We start from the raw sequence: 6,344 nt of genomic DNA, 5'->3' as shown, positions 1-6,344 counted from the left end.
CGATTTGGTTAAATAAATACTCAGAAATTTAATTTTAAGCTTAATTTTCTTCATATTTGTCCTTCTTTGCGAGAAAACTGCCATAAAAACATGTTAAAAACACTAAAAGTATGATTTTTGGCCTTTAAATGACCATATTTGTGTTGATTTGAATTTTAGGAAGTATTAACAGATTATATTTAGTACTTTTCGGTGTATTCTTCCATACTGAGAGGTATTAGGCGACTGTGCAGAGGAATGACTAAGTAAAAAGATGCTTAATCATAAAATGAGCTTTATTTTGAAATTATTTTGGATAAATTACATATTTTAGATATTTTAAAAATAAAAAAAATAAATAAGACATCTGTCCTGTTGGATGTTTTTGCTCCTTTTTGTGTTCTAGATGTAAACCATAAATATATAAAGGCTAAAAATGTCTAGTCATGTTTGTGGAGGGATTATTACAGAAAAAAGAGTGAATCTGAGAGGAGGGGGTTTGGATGAGTCTGTACCGAAGGGGGCGACCACGCACGTTCTCTCAGCCATCCTTCCTCCCGACTCGTTATTGTAAAGCGGTGCGTGAGCGCGCAGCTCTCCTCTCCTCTCCGCCTGTGCGTGGACGGACGTCTCCACGCGCTCCTCCCGCAGGATTTGGACGCTGTTCCGTTGGGCTCGCGCGCGTTCCTGGGCGTCTTGGAGGCAGTGGCGTCCTCATCCATGTGTGCGCCCGTGAGCAGCAGCTGAGGAAGAGGAGGAGGAGGAGGTTTGCTTTCTGCACCGCGTCGTGCACGGTGGAAATACGCTCTCCTGCTCTGGTTACTATCAAAGCGGACGACTGAGTGCGGACGGCTGTCGGGGCTCCCCCAGACCGCTGCCATTGTCGCCGGACGCGCTCCGCTCCAGCCCGACGCGTCTCCAGAATGGTAAGCCCTGTTTGCGGGGAGTGTTGTGGTCAGCCGCTCGCTCGCTCTCACGCACCGGGAGGCTGGTGTTGATGCGGGGAGCCGCGGCGCATGCAGCCTCTGCGCGCGCGCCGCTCCAGCACGGGCTTTTTCATGCGTTTTTTGGGGCTCCACGCACGGAGGTAGATGAGGTGGTGTTGAAGAGGGATCGGAAAGTCCACATGCAGAGGGAGGGGGAGCACCACGGATCAGGTACATCCAAAGGACAAAAAAAAAAAAAAAATCCAGAATTAGGATGTTGGATCAAAAGGCTGCGCGCGCCTTCATGCGACATCATCCTCCTGCAGGATTCAGAAATGTACATTTCCACGATTTACAATCAAATCCTCCACTTTTTCCCACACAATATTTACACAGTTGGGTCAACTTTGTATGATAACGAGCTTTGTGTGTGTGCGCGCGCACCCTTCAATAGTTTTACTGCAGCATCACAATATCAGGATTCGCAATTCCTGCTTTAAACAATAAAAAGGGGGTTTTAATTTGAAAATCCTCTTAAGAAAAAGGCTCAAAATGATGAGATCGGAGGCTGAATGCATCCAATCAATTAAGTGAGAGGAAATTAAAACGACTGAAATGTGTAATGCAGTTCAGAGAGACCGGAGGAGCTGAGGTGGACCCCTGGGAGTCATTGTTGGGGCCCGGCGCAGCATAAATCAGCCTTGCACTCAGACTGGGAAAGTTGTGGCTCAAGCGCACGTGCAAACACCTACAAGTCACTTTTCATTTGGAAATTTCAAATCTATAAAGCTGTAAGATGATAAATAGGAGTTTTCCTCATCATTGGCCCATGGCGCGGTGCGTGACCTCCAATATCAGAGGTTAAACCCAATGGATGGCGGGGCCCTCCGAGTGGAACCATCAAACGAGGGAGTCTGGAGTTGTAAGGTCTCCTCGAGGTTAACCTTTGTGGAGCGAGGCCGCATTCTCGCCGTGGTCTTTGTCGTGCTGATGAGGCGCTCGCCTCCCTCGAGGTGGCCAACACAGCCCGCCCTTTCGGAGCCTCAAATGAAAAATCTGTTGCTCATCTTTTTCACCTCCATTGTGCGCCCAACGCAGAAGATGCTGAAAGAGGAGCTTGTTATGCTCCATAACTGATGGTCGGTGGAGCCGGGAGGAAACAATGAAATGCTTCTGTCCCCGTGGACCTCCTCTGGGGCTGATGTGGATTTCAAATACCAGTTGCCGTGAAAACTTATTAATCATCTGTGTGATTTCTGGGAATGTTTGGATCTGATGGAGAAATTTGCAACTCAAAAGTGCTGCAGCTGTCTTTCCAAACGTCTGCAGGGCTTTCTTTCTTTAATATATATATATGGCAGCAGCAGTGAGTTCAACACACTCAGCACAGACTATTTTTAGTTGGAGTCTGAAGTCTTTCATTTTGCAATTTATACTACCTAAAACTAATGTGCAGTTGTCACAATTGCACCACTTTATTGGAGCTGAAAGCCAGCCGGTGCCCCCTTCTCCCCCTTCTCCTCCTTTTCTGGCTCACATGCTTTTATTTTTTGTTGTTTTTTTTTATGCCTCAGACTTCTATCAGGATTAAATGAAAAGCATGTGGGGTTTTAGACACATTTTGGTAACTTATGATGTGCACATTAATTATTTTTGTTTTTTGAGAACATTTCTTGAGTTTGGAAAATCCAAGAATATATTAATTTTATTTTGAAATTCTGTGTTTTAAATGATCAAATCTGGATGTTGGAAGAATCTAAAGAAGATTGAGGGTAAATAACCTTCAAGCACTTAATTTTTTTAAAACTACTTTTGTGTTTAATGATCCAGACGTCTATCATTAGCAGAGGATGCTGCAGTAATGAAACGCATGTGGAGTTTTAGACAGGTCTCTCTTATTTTGTTGTTGTTTACTGAACAAACAGAGATTGTAATTAACTTCTATTTGCTTTTTAGAACGATTTGTAAGTTTTTGAGTCTGCTTGGTTTGGATCATCTTAGATTACTCTGAAAAAAGTGAAGTATTGAATCAACATGAATTTTTAGTTTTCACCAAATTAAACTTTTGGGTTGATTATTTACTGAACTCAAAAATGAAATTTGATTAAAAACACTTTTTTTAACATAACAAATTACAGAGCTTTTGTTAATTGACCAACATTTCACTTTTTACAGTGTACAGGAAGTTTATTTTGAAAGTCTGTATTTATAAACTATTACACCTGATTGTTCATCAGGATGTTTGAATCATTCAAACTCATGAAGAAGTGAGATTATCATTGCAGTTATTGATAAATACCTAATTTTTTGTGTGTTTTTTTGTCCTAAACGTCTATTATGAGCATGGATACTGGAGAAATGAGACACTTTTGGGATTTTAGACACATTCTGTTGTGCACTGAGTTATGATGACACATAAGGGCCTCTTATTTTGTTAACTGTGTGATCAAAAATTCAATTTAAATTGTTTTTTGAGAATATTTTGTGAGTTTCTATAGCTCTTTGGTTGGAAAATGTAAGAGTAAGTGAATTTTATTTTGAAAGTCTGTGTTTTTAAATGATAAAATCTTCCACCTGATAGATCCTTTGGAGGTTTGAATCGTCCAAACTCGTGAAGAAGTGAGATTAAAGTTGAAATAATTTAAAAGTGCCTCATTATTTTTGTTTTGTTGTTGTTTTTTCTACCCCAGACATCTGTCATTAAAAGCATGTGGGGTTATAGACACGCTTTGGTGTATTCTTATGTGCATACTGATTTTTAATGTATGTTGATAGATTTTTATGTTTTATTTCTGATCAAAAATTGCATTTAATTTTTATCTGTTTTTGGGATCATTTTGTGAGTCTCTGAGGCTTTTTGGTTTGGAAAATCAAAGAATAAATGCATTTTATTTTGAAAGTCTGTGTTTTTAAATGATAAAATCATCCACCTGACAGTTCATCTTGATGTTTGAATCATTCTCAATAATTCACAAGCACTTCATATTTTTTATTTATTTATTTTAATCTCCCAGACGTCTATCGGGAGCGTAGAATACTGCAAGAAAAGCTTTTGGGGTTTAAACACATTTTGGTATAATGTGCAAAAACAAATCAGGTCTCTTTTTATAAAAAATTTAGGAGCAAAATTTTTAAGTCAACTTTTATTTGCTTTTTGAGAACATTCCGTGAGTTTCTGAGGCTGTTTGGTTTGGAAAAATCTAAGAATAAGTTCATTTTATTTTGAAAGTCTGTGTTTTTACGCTATAAAATCCTCCACCTGATAGTTCCTCTGGATGTTTGAATCATTCAAACTGTTTAAGTAGTGAAATTGGGGCTGAAATAATTCATCTGGGCCCCCCTCCTAGACAGAGGATAGTATTTCTCTTCCTGAAGGCGCAGCAACAGACTGCTCTTTGTTTTCAACTCTGCAGAGAATCCAAGCAGCAGATTTTGAAGAGGACTGAAACAAAATGATAATTTGCAGGTGTGGCTCTCATTATCCCGACATAGCTGGCTTTGATGTGTTCTTGTCTGCTCAGTGTAACCACAGAGCATTAGCCTGTTCAGGTATCTGCTCTCCTCTCTTATCGTCTCCCTGCTGATATCATTTTAGATAGCAGTTTAAGTCAGAGTGCAGCTGTAGCCACGGCTGCTATTCATGCTGTCAAAATTGAGTTTTTTTTTAAGTATATTTGAGCACTTCAATGATCTACTATCCTTAATCTTATTTTGATGATATTTAAATTAAGTTTATTATCCGATCGTTATTATTCATGACTGAAAAAGGGATCATCGAGGGCTGTTGCAGCTGTTGCTCCCTCGCCACTGGCTTCCTATTGGTTTCATTTTTTTGGATGCAGCAGATGGCGTGGCAAGATCAGCAGTTCATAGTGACAATTAACTTGGCGCGCTCCTAATTATAGCACCATGCAGGTTAAAGACGCTTCCTTAGGTTTGGGATGTAAAGGAACTCAATTACAGCACTTTTACATTTCATTTAAAGCGGCGGCGAGTCAAAAGGAGGTCGAGAATGAATTGACCTTAGTGAGGGTGCCCTAATTAAGAAAAAAATAAAGTAAAGCTGTTTCAAAAATGTACTTTTATCATTGTTAGCATACTAGCTAGCTCATGAAAACACAAAATAAAAGGTATAATCCAACTTAAAAACCTTTTTTTTTTTTTTTTTAATTACACTTTTTCTGGTTGTGCTTAATGATATCAAAGTTATTTTAACATTAACAGGTTTGGTTAAGTGTAATTGTGAATATGCTAACGTGGCTAACATGTAGCATAGTCAGACTTTGCTTTTTTTATTTGTTATTTACAAGGTTAGGAGTTAGCTTAGACATATTTGTTTTAGCTGTATCAGCCAGTTCTTTTATTTTTTGAAAACAAGGTTGCAGGTTTAGTTATTACGCTAATAGCGCTAAAATGTAGCAGTGTTGGCCTGTGTATGTTTTTTCATTATTCTAACAAGGTTGCTAGCTAGCATTGTCACAGTAACATTTGTTTTAGTAGTATCATTTTGTTTTTTTACGTTTTGAAAACCAGGTATATAAAGGTATTGTAATTATGCTAATGTGGCTAACATGTAGCGGTGTTGGACTGTATTTTTTTTTCGTGTTCTGTACAAGGTTGGGAGTTAGCATAGACGTTTGTTTTAGCTGCATCAGTCAGTTTTTTTAGCTTTTGAAAACACGATTGGGAGCTACTGCTTTAGTGATGACACTAATACTGCTAACATGTAGCGGTGATGAACTGTGTTTTTTTTCATGTTACTTATAAATTTAGTTGCTAGCGTTGGTACAGTAGCATTTGTTTTAGTTTTATCAATTTTTTTTTCTTTTAAACAAAACAAGATTGTGAGTTACAGGTATTGTAATTTTGCTAATGAATCTAACATGTAGCGGTGTTGGATTATATTATTTTAATGTTTCTAACCAAGTTGATAGCTAGTTCTTAACAGTAACATTCGTTTTAGCTGAATCCGTCTGTTTTAGTTTTTTGTTTTTTTGTTGGGGTTTACAGGTATGTTAATGTGGCTAACATGTAGCGTAGCGGTGTTGGACTATTTTTCTTTTTTTATTTTTTCATGTTACCAACCAGATTAGGAATTAGCATTGTCACAGTAACATTTGTTTTAGCTCTATCAGTCTTTTTTTTTACATTTTCCAAACAAGATTGAAAGTAAGAGGTATTGTTTTCACAAATGCAGCTAACATGTAGCTTTGTTGGACTGTGGTTTATTTTGTGTGCTTTGCTAACGAGGTTGGGAGTTAGCTGTGTCACAGTAAAGTTGTTTTAACTGCTTCAGTGTTTTTTTATGTTTTTTTAAAAAAAAAGTTGCGAGTTACAGGCATAGTGATTACGCTAATCCGGTTAGCATGGCTAACAAGTAGCATGCTACAAATAACTTTTAGTTAATAAAGTCTGATGGGCTCATCTGTCTCTTTTGTC

The 6,344-nt window shown here is 38.3% G+C and overlaps 1 protein-coding gene across 10 annotated transcripts in view; it reads left to right on the top strand.

Moving 5' to 3' along the window:
* The first annotated feature begins 452 nt into the window (after positions 1–452).
* tenm4 (teneurin transmembrane protein 4) overlaps positions 453–6,344 on the top strand; it is a 264,928-nt gene continuing 259,036 nt past the window's right edge. For 8 of the 10 annotated variants that reach the window (XM_036214994.1, XM_036214992.1, XM_036214993.1 and 5 more), the window contains exon 1: positions 454–905. The gene's annotated coding sequence lies outside the window, so the exon portion shown is untranslated. Of the gene's footprint in view, positions 906–6,344 lie in introns of all 10 variants that reach the window. The other 2 variants (XM_036214986.1, XM_036214989.1) reach the window with 1 other exon arrangement.

This window comes from Oryzias melastigma, linkage group LG13, assembly GCF_002922805.2.
Source record: "Oryzias melastigma strain HK-1 linkage group LG13, ASM292280v2, whole genome shotgun sequence".
NCBI lineage: Eukaryota > Metazoa > Chordata > Actinopteri > Beloniformes > Adrianichthyidae > Oryzias > Oryzias melastigma.
Note: the sequence above shows the minus strand (reverse complement) of the source record. Positions and strands in the feature narration are given on the sequence as shown.